A 13101-nucleotide genomic window follows, 5' to 3' on the forward strand; every position below is an offset into this window, starting at 1 on the left:
CACAAATCTTTAACTGTCCCGGGACCCCACCTCCTCCTGGGACTCTCCCTTTCCCCCAACTCCCCAGTGCTGATATGTTTTTTTTGTTTGTTTGTCTCTCTCTTCCATTTGTTGTTTTTTAATAAAACAATTGTGTTGGTTTGAAAGCCATCTTTATTCTATTAATTGAAAGCAAACAGAGCTCTGCAAAGCAACAGACAATTATCTTAAATCTTCATAGCGCATCATCTGCAGCAATCACAATCACCTCCTAGCATTACAAGCACTGCACTCTCAAGCATCGCAACAAATATTAGTGGCTTTCAGCTTCAAATTGCTGCCTTAAGGCATCCCTGATCCTTATGGCCCCACGCTGCGTCCCTCTAATAGCCATGGTCTCTGGCTGTTCAAATTCAGCCTCCAGGCGCTGAGCTTCAGCGGTCCAGTCCTGAGTGAAGCTTTCACCCATCCCTTCACAAATATTATGGAGCAAACAGCATGCGGCTATAAGCATAGGAATATTGTCATCGGCCAGGTCCAGCTTCCCATATAGGCAGCGCCAGTGGGCCTTTAAATAGCCAAAAGCACACACAACAGTCATTCTGCACTTGCTCAGCCTGTTGTTGAACCGCTCCTTGTTGCTGTCAAGATGCCCCGTGTATGGCTTCATAAGCCGGGGTAGGAAGGGTCTCCCAGGATCACGATGGGCATTTCGACTTCCCCTATGGTGATCTTCTGGTCCAGGAAGAAAGTCCCTACTTGCAGCTGCCTGAACAGGCCAGTGTTCCAAAAGATTTGTGCGTCATGAACCTTTCTAGACCAGCCTGCATTAATGTCCGTGAAATGTCCACGGTGATCCATAAGCACCTGGAGAACCAAAGAGAAATACTCCTTCTGATTAATGTAGTTGGTGGCTAGGTGGGCTGGTGCGAGAATTGGAATATAGGTGCCATCTATCGCCCCTCCACAGTTAGCGAAGCCCATTTGTGCAAAGCCATCCACAATGTCAGGCATGTTGCCCAGAGTCCTGGTCTTTCTGAGCAGGATGTGATTAATGGCCCTGCACACTTCCGTCAACTCGAGTCCAACGGACGATTTTCCCAATCCAAACTGGTTAGTGACCGATCAGTAGCAGTTTGGAGTAGCTAGCTTCCACAGTGCAATCGCCACGTGCTTCTCCAACGGCAGGGCAGCTCTCATTCTCATGTCCTTGCGCCGCAGGGCTGTGGCGAGCTCATCACACAGTCCCATGAATGTGGCTTTCCTCATTCGAAAGTTCTGCAGCCACTGCTTGTCATCCCAGATGTGCATGACAATGTGATCCCACCACTCAGTGCTTGTTTCCCGAGCCCAAAAGCGGTGTTCCACTGTGGTCAGCACCTCCGTGAATGCCACAAACAATCTCATATCATAGCTACTATGCATGGAGAGATCAATGTCTCACTCCTCTTGTCTTTATAGTTTAAGGAATAACTTCCACTGCCACTCATGACGTGTTGGTCAGAGAGAGCAGCATACTGGTCAACAGTTCGGGATCCATTCCTGCAGACCGAAGGGGCAGAGCGCGCCGTACACAAACCATTGAAAGATGGCACCAAATGAGGATGAAAGCACAGGGATTGCTGGGATGCGAAGCAATGCATCATGGGGCATTGTGACAGGACCCTGGATGCACCGCGACCCCCTCTGCCTTCCTACAACTCTTAGCAGCAGAAGAGGAAGAGATGCTCTGTGGGATAGCTGCCCAGAGTGCACCGCTCCGAATACTGCTGAAAGTGCTGCAAGTGTGAACACGCTATTGCGCAGGCAGCTGACAGTGTGAACACACAACAGCGGTTTCCCTTCAGCGCTCTCTAAGCGGCACTGTAACTGCCGGTGCTATAACTCTGCCAGTGTAGACATACCCACAGTGTGGGCACATTCATACCAGTATTATAGTATTGTATATTGGTACAGTTTATTCTCCTCCCCGTGCAAGAATAAGCTATATCAGTTTAGGACCATTATACTGGTATAACTACATCCACAATGGGGGGAGATAATACAACTTTTGAGTGTAGGCAAGACCCAGATTATACTTTCTTTGATGTTATCCTGTTCAATTTAGGTTTGTATAGAGTTTGATCCAAAGCCCATTATAGTCAAAGATTCCTGTTGAATTCACTGGACTTTAAAGCAGACCTATACAACACCCATCACCTTGGTATCTGTACACCTGGGATCCGGATCAGTGACCATGTCTTTCTTTGTCTTCTGTGAAGCATATCTTTGGGCACTACAAAATAACAACAATAGCAAGGGGCCCCTTAGCCCTGTGTTGAAACAAGACTGCAATATTTACAATAGATAACTAGTGTGGATTCCAAACAATTTAGTGTGACATCACATTTACAGATTCAGTCACCTTACAAAGACCTGTATAGCACCTTTTCTCCGCATTTTGGCCAAGATCAAGGATCAGACTGGCAAAAATGTTGTGTGCATAAAAGAGACTGTCACATCAGCCATTTTAACCATATTTACATTCTCTAAACAGATCCAATAACACAGTTTTTATATGAATACTGGTTTTTACTTAGGTCTAAAATATAGCATCAGAGTTTTATTCATAGATCTTTATTGCTTGAGCAACCACTACAACACAATTTCACTAATTGTATATCTATCTTTGTTTCACACCTATAAATCAAATTGCAAGCACTGTCCTAGATTATAGGGCATATTTTTTTTCTTATTTCATTTGTTTCTCTGTTTTGTCTCTCAGAAATATATTCCTGATCTTATTTTCAATTCACACTCTAGATGTTTTCCTAGCTCTGGCCAGATCTACAAACAGGTTTTTTACTGATATAATTATAGTACAAAAATTACTATAGTGGATTGTCCACTAAAACTGTTATAGCAGTCACTACTGGTACCTTACCAGTATAGCTTATTCCCCTTCCCCTATGGAAATAAGCTATGCCTATATAACTGTGTCCACACTAAGCGTGTTGTACCATTTTAACTATACCCATATAAAGTGATACAACTTGTGTGTGTAGACAAGGCCTTGGTTTTAGACCACAAGCCTTGCCTGCCCTGTTATTCACTGAAGATTGCACAGCTGTGCTTGTGTACATATGTCAACACGGGAAAATATTAGTCTTTAAAAGCATATTGACAGTCAGCAGTGAAATCAGTATCCTGTAAATCGGGAAAGACTGGGTTTCTTTGTAATATCACTTATTAATTTAAGGGAATAATTAACTACAATGAGAATCATCTGGTTGCCAACATGGCATTATAGTTAACTGATGTGAAATGTTTAGTTTCTATGGGGAATAACATATTTTCAGCCTTCTATGGTTCATGGATGTCAAAAATAAAAGAAGCAATAAATTGTAAGCAGTAGACTATACTGAGATATGCCATAAGAGAGCATAATCTAGTGCTTAGATCATGGGTCTGTTTGCCACTGCTCTACCCTGCATTCAAACTCTCTTTGTGACCTTGGGCAACTCCATCTCTCTGTTCCTCAATTTCCTCTTCTGTAAAATGAGGATAATACTTAAGCAGCTGCACAAGAGTGTTGTGTGGGATTAAATGAATGTTTGTAAAGTTCTTATGGAGATTCTTAACTGGAAGGTACACAATAGTACAATAGGTTCTTCTGACTGTTTAGTCTAATGTTAACATAGGAGGTATTGTTTTTTACAGTCTTTTACATTGGATGCCCCTTCCAATTGTACAAAATGCAACAGTTTTAGTTCTTATGAGTTTTGGCAATTCATTTTTTTTTTTTTTTTTAGTTCTCATTGAATTTTGCTTTGATTTCAAATGACCTAAAATATTCAAAATGAAATCATAGAAAGCCATTGACGTGAGTCAGCTTGATTCAACTCTGTCTCTGACAGTTGTGACAAGTAAAACCTGGCATATATGCAATCAAAAGCTTTGTCAGTATCTCAGTTTAGTCAATATCTGGCTTGAGTTTTGGAATCATAGTAAAACCTGATCTTACACTTTGTTCTGAATGGTTAGAAGAGCTCTGCAGTTCCCCTACTGAGGGATTCCTATTCCTGTCACTAGGGCTGATTGGTAGATTTCAAAACATTAGAAATATCAACGTCAGCAAATTTTTTTGCTGAAAATTTGCCATTGTTTTCAAGCTCTAGCTGTCACTTTCCACAAGATGGCTGCTGCCAGCAATAACATTAGGAGAATGATAGACCCTGACATTGCCCCCTTTTCCTGGCCAAAAGAAAATAAATAAGCTTTAAATAAATAAAAACCAGGAGAGTTTTTTTTTTTTTTTTTTTTTAATCCTGGTTTAGTTTAAACCATCAGGATCTGGTTTTCAAATAATTAGGCTTGGAAATGCATGTGCAAAATGTGAATTCAATTTCCATGAACAATCAATAGGTCTGTGTGTGAAAACTTTGCAACTGTGAGTGCAAACTGGGCAATTGCAAATGCAAAGATCGTTAATTGGCCATTTTGTGCATTCTGGCCTCAATCCAGCACTGCACTCAAAACCACTGGGAGTATTCATGTGGTTAAAGTTATGTACATGCCAAAATGTGCTGAATCAGGCCTCAGTGACTTGAGTTGCATGCCCAGCCACAGCACTTGTCCTCAAGAGTTTGGGAGTCGCATTTTAAAATTACTGCTACACTCCCATAAACAAAAAATAGTCATTCTCCATCATTGTAATAAAAACCTTGATAAATGTTCATAGAAAAGGGGATCTTTCAGTAAATAAAAGCAGAATAAAAATAACTTCAAAAAGTTCTCTGAAATCTTCGGCAATAGAGAAAGCTCCAAGAAGATCTCCAAAAGCTAAGCACTTTAAATGTTTTTATTTTCTTCTGGATTCATATTCACCTTCCTGCCAGATCAAAGAACTTGAATCTTCAAATATAAATATTGGCCATTTTCAGACTTGCACTTAATTCTTCTCCTAATGCATGACTTGCAGTGAGTTTTTATGAGGAAGTTTTATAGGCCAGGTCTTATATTCACCATAGTTTGTATCACTGTTGAATAATAGCTGACTGCGTCTCCAAATATAATACGTATGTAGGCAATGAGTCAGATTTAATAGTCTTTATTGGATTCTGATATTTATTGCAAAATTGAACTAAGTGCTTTGACGAAGCAGTTTTTACAAGCACTAGCATGAATTGAAGCTAGCAGTTACATTAATTTAATCTCTGTTCCGTGGATATGATGAAAAGTTTGGGAAGAATTTAGACAGTAGCCATGGCAAATGTTACAGAACACCATTGTGGGTAAGGGATTATATAGCTACTGCCAGTGGCTGTAAACAAAATAAATGATGTTTCAACAGTTAGCCAGTGAGAAACCATAGTATTTCCAGTATTATGCAAACAGGTCTTAAAGTCATTGCCTTTCTTCCTGATGCGTTAAAAGCAATTACATTGGTTAATAAAATTCAAAGACAAGTTTTGTTTTTCCTATTCACAAAGTGTAAAGGACAGATCCTCTTTAGAATGCTGGGTGATATAGTCTTGCCATTATCTCTCCAGCTATTTTTCTAAGTAAAATAAGTTACATATTTAACCCTGTCTGAAACAGAGAGACAGATTAACATGAATAGATAATATAGGCTTTAAAAACAGAACTATAAATGGAGAAAATGAGGCAAAAATAGAAAGGAAATGTAGAGAAGAGGATTTTGCTAGGGGAACAACAGCTATTATTTAGAACATACAGACAGGCAACTGGCAAATATTTCATTTTCTCCTACTTAGGCTTGGGCTATACTTAAAAGTTAGAGCAACGTAGCTGCAGTGCATGCCAGCCTAACCCCTGATTAGACATGGTTAGTTCGACGGAAGAAGGCCTTACTTTGATTCTGTCACCTCCCATTTACTCCCAAGCCAAATCTCCATCTCCTGCTCATGATATCAACTGCAGAAGAAATAGATTACCAATCGGAGTCAGTGTGATGACACGGGAGCAGTGCTGAAAGTGGTGGGATTTATGGGTAGTCAACACAGGCAGAGATATATTACACACATTGAGGAGGTCTGCTGTTTCTATACCAATCATAGGCTGGGAACATGGATGACTATAATGCAACTATGGTCTCAAAACAATTAGGGAAAGATTCTCACAGTCATTTTTGTTCTTACTCCTTGGGTTTCTTGAGTTATAGAAATTGCAGAAATTATCACTTACTGTCATATGTCCCTGCAATATGAATATGTGTGTGTGTGAGAAAACAGTCCTCATACAGTTCAACAAAGAGCCTATTTTTAGAGCTGCGCAAAATGTTCTCCATGAAACCCAAACCATGCCAAATTTTTCTGGGTTTGGATTCCAAATTACAAGCTCAGACCCAGTTCTGAGAGGTTTGCTAAAGTTCACAAACCTTCTGGCTGAACCTGGATCCAGTTTCAAATGAACTGGGCCTATTTTCTGTTTTCGCATCAGCACTACAAGATGTTTTGTTTAGCAACGCAGCACCACGTGAAACTCTATAGTATCCACTGAATTTCTGTTTGAGATTTTGGCTTCATTCATATGTGTAATTGAGGCTGTTCATGTCCCATACATGTTGAAACTAAAGAAAATATTCATAAGATCTCTATGAATCAAAGTTGCAAAGTTTCATGCAGCATTTGATATAACAACCTGCTTCTTTCAATTTATTTATGACTTCAGACTATCCTGAGCTCTGGATGCATGCAAGAGCCTGAAAGGGATTGTTATCTGTTCTTTAATTCACCTATAACAGTCAGTAAAATTAGCTGACATATTAGATGTGGCTGCTCATTTGGAAAGTCCAATTCAAAACTTAGGGCCTGATCTTCAGATCCAGCTTCTGTCAAAATTTTGCACGGTCAGGTGCTAGAGCCTAACCCCTGCTCATGATGATATTGGAATTTGCATTCTCATAACCTACATTCTAATACCTACTTGCTTTTGTGTTGGACCTTTCAGCAATATGTACATATGTATTCATGCAAAAATGGTGCCAACTTGGGGCTGCAGTGAAAAATCAGGTTCTCAAGATTTGCTAATCTTATTTCACTTACACAAAGATGCATTTTATAGTTGTTTACAATTGAATTGAGTTCAGAGTTGTTCAGAACTGCTACAAACTGAAGTTACATTTTTACAATCCTTATTCATAATTATATGTAAATTGGGAACGTGTTTTTCAAAGGTAGGTGCATTGACTGTGTTGCCCAGTGTTTGTAACTCCATTTTGGCACTTTCATTCAGTTTTTTTCAGATGTGTTAAGTGTATTTGCATTTTTGCAGATCCACTACCTGGGCCAACATTTTGAAACTTGATCTTTAATAACAGAGGTCCTGTGACACCTTTAAAACTAACAGAAGTATTGGGAGCATAAGCTTTTGTGGGTAAGAACCTCACTTGCATCTGAAGAATACAATACTTCTGTTAGTCTTAAAGGTGCCACAGGGCCTCTGTTGCTTTTTACAGATTCAGACTAACACGGCTACCCCTCTGATACTTGATCTTTAAAGTGTGCTTCTAGTTGTTCACATTAAATATTTTTACAGTCTTTCCCCATTACTTATTGTGTTCCCAGCAACTTTTCTTCGGTGGAGGGAGGTGGGTGACAGGCAAAATGCTCTCTTTGCCCCTCAAGGGTTCCTTCTTGGTTAATTGGAATATTTGGCTCTTTACCCTGATGATTAAATGCACAGCTGACTGAAATTCAGAATGAAATTACATACCTGACCCACCCAATTCATGATATTTTGCAGATAGCCAGCTGAGCTTGACAGCGCTTTTAAAACCCCATTTATGGTTTTAAAGTTTTTCTGCAAAAGAATAGTTTGTGTTGGAGTATATAGATTGTATGAAATGAAAAAATATAATTTAAGGAAGCTGGCTTTATATTAGGATAAGAGAAAAACATCAGTTACTGCTTACATGCTTCAATCAAGGTAAGCTTGTTTGTCTAAAGTATTACTACAACTTGAGTTTCAAACACTTCAGGATTGTTTGCCATTTTTCCATGTATCAGCTAGCCTGCGGCATTTCCTTTATCAAAACTTTGGAAAATCTTTAACCCAATCAGAGAATCTTGCCTAATTTATGCAACTATCTATTTTTTTCCAATGGCTCACTCAATAATATGTTTGCCTCTTAGGTCTGTGAAGACCTAGAATTAAAACTGAAGAATTTCTTTTATGCCTATACTTGCTGGAGAGGAAAAAAGATGGTTTTAATGAATAAAAACTATTATCTGTTTAGTGAGCTTTAAACAGATTATCCTGCAAATTATACCAGTTTTAACCAATAGAAATTTGCATGCAACGAAGATATATTGACATTTTGTTTTATTGTTTATTTTTAGAAGCTACTTTTAATGGTTCCCCACACACACCCGGGAAATGAAATACAGTAATTACAATTGAACCAACCAACACCTCAGTTATTTGAATTGATACCATGTTGGGGACACTGTCCCTACTTCAAAACCAGACTGAAGAGATCAACCATTGATAATTTAAATCTTCACTACTTTATCTCTTTGTTTGCTGCTTGGAATGCTATTGATATCTTCTTTGTCTCTGTAATTGTTTTAATTAGCCACCCAGCATGGGCCCCTGACAGTACTTGTGATAGAGTATTATGGTCAACACAGCAGGATAGTGCAGCCTGTTAACATGAAACACAGACTTTATGGAAGGCTTAATTTCTTTTATTTGTTGCAATTTTATTTTGTATGTGTTTTCCTTTTTGTGTGTGTGCATTATTCCTTGAGGGATGAAAATAACTTCCCAAGCAGCTTTGTTTTTAAAGACTGAAAAGTGTGAAAACCTTTATCACAAATATTTATCAGGGAGACTCTAAGTCAGTGCTCTGAATAGCATGCCACGGCTCAAGAAGCAAATTAAAAATATAGGCTGGCTGAATTACCTAACATTATTCACATACCAAACATCATGTCTTCAGCCATTAGGCTGAAATTTCTGTCAGTAACTGTACTTTTTTTTTGTTGGCGCTTCTTTGTTTGGCCCTATGTGTTGTTTGTTCTTACTGAGCACATCCTTCTTTTGTAAATGGAAATCTGGATGTTCAATTATGATGCAGAGCTGCAACTCATTAGCAGTAAATTTTCGTACTGTTGCCATTTCCAGACAATTCTGTCACTTAACAATGTGGGGGCTTTGGGGAATGCCTGTATTCTTTTGATTTTTTTTTTTTTGTGTGTGTGTCTGTGTTTTTGCTAATATGAAAAATAAACCTGATGGCAGATACAGTATTTCTGTATTTAGGAGCGGAGGTGCGTGGAGAGGCCTTCATAAAAGTAAAGGTTTCCTTTGAGTCTGGATTGTTCAAATTAACCCAAGGTCAGTCCCTGCCAATTATTACCTCACTTCAGCTGTTCTCTGGACATTAATAAAAGCATATGCTTTATTAATGTGGAATCCAGTTAACTGTTTAGCACTTAAAACGCAAAGTATGTTGTTTTTAACTGTGCTGAACTTTTAGCTTTTGAGCATATTTGCTTCATTTTCTTGGACTTTTAGAAGATGGCTTATGATATAAATATTAGTTTCATAACTTGATAATGGATTGAAATTGTCCTTTCATAGTTCAATACAAAATCATAAACTCTATTTTTACATTTCCAATCCATCAGTAGTTAAAAATAACTAGTGCTTAAATGTTCAGTGTTGCCAATTCTGTTGACTTTTATAACAACTTTCATGATATTTGGTATATGCAATGTAGTTGTAGCCATATCAGTGCCAGGATATTAGAGAGATAAGGTGGGTGGGGTAGTATCTTTTATTGGACCAACATCTGTTGGTGAGAGAGACAAACTTTTGAGCCACACAGAGCTCTTCTTCAGGTCTGGGGAAAGTACTATCTGGTGTCTTTCTTAAAGTTCTAGCTCCAGGAGTCAAGTGATAATGTGAGAATCTCAGTTTTCATTTATTTAAAATGTATGTTTAGAATCCTTATGATTGTGGAGGAAAACTTGATTGTTCAAAGGCTTAAAGGACAATAAAAGACTAGGGGGCTTTTTAAAAAATTTATTTTTAAGCCAATCTCATGATGGCGGGGGGGTGCCTAAATCATTATTTTGAATGGTTGGGTTTGGCAGCGCTGTTACTTTGAGCATAGAATTAATTGATAAATGCATCCATGCAGAAATGACTATAACCCATAGTATAAAAAGAATAAAGAAGAAATAGAAAAGATATAATTTTCAATTATTGTTAGAGAGAAAAACCAAGTCACACTTTTTCATACCTTACTAAATTTAAAAACGGATTTCTTCCCTTCAGTAGAAAACAGAAACTATTCTTATTGATAGAATATTTAAGGGGGGAAGTATGCTCTGCATTGGACAAAACAAACACAGTGTTTGGGGAAATGAATTTCTAGTGTTTTGACACATTTCAGTGTTTCAGGTGGATCAAATTTTGGCTCTGAAGAAATTGCCAGTGCCTCCTTAAATCTATTTTAAAATCTAATTCTTTTATTTATGTATTTATTTATATAGTGCCCATGTTGCGTAAGCAGCTTAACAGTCATGAAAGGGCAGGGATCAAAATTTTCATTAGCACAAAGGGAGTGGAAATATATTCCACTGTCATACTAGTATCTCCCAGCAGGCAAAGGGCTGGCATAGCTACACTCTCGTGCCAGCCCCTTCACTAGGGTGACCAGATAGCAAGTGTAAAAAATCAGGACAGGGGGTAATAGGTGCTATATAAGAAAAAGCCCCCCAAATCAGGACTATCCCGATAAAATTGGGACATCTGGTCACCCCACCCCTCACATCCCCATGGTAGAGGGTCCATTGGCGGTAGCAAAGGGGCACAGCAGAAATACAGTTCTCAGCTGGTGAACAGTCCTGGGGACCAGCTAGTGGAGTGAAGAGCAGCCCTCAGGTGCAGAACCAGCCACAGAATTAGGGAGTTAAAACTAGCTACCTGAAAGCTCCCCCCGGTGCTGAACTGAATGTATCTTGGCCATTGCAGAGAATCTGGCCCATAATCCCTTCTCCAAGTGTCTGACTTTAGGCCCACTGAAGTAGGGTAGGATTCAGTGTTATCTAATGGTGGCTGCATCCTGCAAGGTGCTCCAGACTAGCTCTGCAATGGGGAATTAGACTGAGTGTTGCAACTCCTAAGGTTTAGGCGGCCTGCTACAGCCCCAAGTTAGGTGCCCAGGCTCGCTATACAATGCATGGGGAGAGTTAGGTGCCACAGAAGGGGATTCACAAAAATAAGTAAACTGAGCAGGGAACTGCCTAAGCTAGCCAATAGGAAATGTTGAGGAGAAGGGTGAGACCTAAGCCCTACCTTTCAACCGGTGCCTCTCTCTGCTCAGGATTCATAGCTGTGAACCCTTTCATGGAGTTTGGCACCTAAGCCCTTCCTTTACCCCAATGATTAGAGCACTCACCCACAGTTGTGGGAGACCCAGTTTCAAATCCCCTCCTCTGCTTGCTGTGGAGCAGGGATTGGAACTCCCAGGTGTGCCCTTGCCTCTGTGCAATGGGGGTGGGTCTCACCCAATCTCTCCTTTTGAAGCTGTTCCACTTTGTATAAATAATCTAATAGTCATTGGGCCATAGGGAATACAAGTGATTCTAGAACTCCAGAGTCAGGCAGCTCACTTGGGATGTGGGAGGTTCAAATCCCTGTCCCTGATCCAATGACTATTTAATTATTCACATGCTAATGGTATTTATATATAGTTTGAGTACATATATGTTTACATATGCAAATGACAGAATTTGCATGGGCAGATTAGTATGTCCAAATATTAGTGCACCTAACATACACATGCAAAAAAATATAGCCTCTAGTTGTAATTTTGGTGCATAGTTCGTAGCATTACAAGTATTTAATAATATATATATATCTAATAAAACTGCAAAAAGTTATTCTTTCTACCAGAGGTTGCACTTTCAGTGAGCAATGACAACAAGGAGCATACAGGAAAATAATGTTAGGAAAAAAACAAACCATGGCTAAATCCTGAAGACCTTACTCAGTTTTTATTCAGAAAAGTCTCAGTGGCAATTTTAGTGAGTAAGAGCTGAATGTATAAAATCTAACATGACCAGGGCCGGCTCCAGGCACCAGCTTGGCAAGCAGGTGCTTGGGGCGGCCGTTCCGGAGGGGGCGGCACATCCAGCTATTCGGCAGCAATTCGGCGAACGGTCCCTCACTCCCACTCGGAGCGAAGGACCTTCCACCGAATTGCCACCGCAGATTGTGATGGCGTCTTTTTTTTTTTTTTGGCTGCCAAAACCCTGGAGCCGGCCCTGAACATGACAATAAACACGAGGAATTAATTTGTAATTCTTGAAGGAGATTTTTAAATGTTATGAATGGCTGATGTCTTCATCTTGAAGAATCCCAAAATACTTTGCAAATTACAGGCAAAAACTTAATTGGGCACATCCAAAACTCCACGGATGCTTTCCTATGTGCACAGATAGGCAGGGTGGATACATCAGTAACTAAACACATTTGGATTCCTAAGTCAGATGCATGAAGAAATCTTTGGGCACTTTTCTACATGTCCATGTCCCTGTATATGTTGTTAATCATATATGTAATAACATAAATGTATTTTGCACTACGCAGTCATAGTTCAGTGGCATACAATTGAGAGGTCAGAATAACCTCAAATGTTTTAGGAGTTAAAGCCTTGATCCAGAGCCCGCTGACGTCAATGGGAATCTTTTAATTGAGCCTTGGATCAGACACTAAAGGTGAAAGTAAAATCAGGATAAGAACATGCAGAGAGCACTGAGGGTTGAAGATGTTAACCTACCTCTTTCATAACAACTTGTTGAAGGCAGTTTGACATATTAATATATAATAATATAAAGTGTTCAATAATCTCTTTGTAGTTAAGGTTTCAGCTCTTGCAACTCTTGAAATTCAAATCTCTACATTCCCAAAATTTGACTCTCAGGATGAACAAACTTTTTTCACTAAGTTGAAAGGAAATTCATGAAAAATATTTTATATTACAAACTGTGAAAACTTCCCAAAGAAGTGATTTTAACTATGTGTATCCTCTATCTGGCTCGTGCTGTTATTTGTATAATGGTTATGCCTAAGGGACAATTGAGACTGGAACCCTATTGTGCTAGG

Source organism: Malaclemys terrapin, chromosome 12 (genome assembly GCF_027887155.1).
Source record: "Malaclemys terrapin pileata isolate rMalTer1 chromosome 12, rMalTer1.hap1, whole genome shotgun sequence".
Lineage (NCBI taxonomy): Eukaryota > Metazoa > Chordata > Testudines > Emydidae > Malaclemys > Malaclemys terrapin.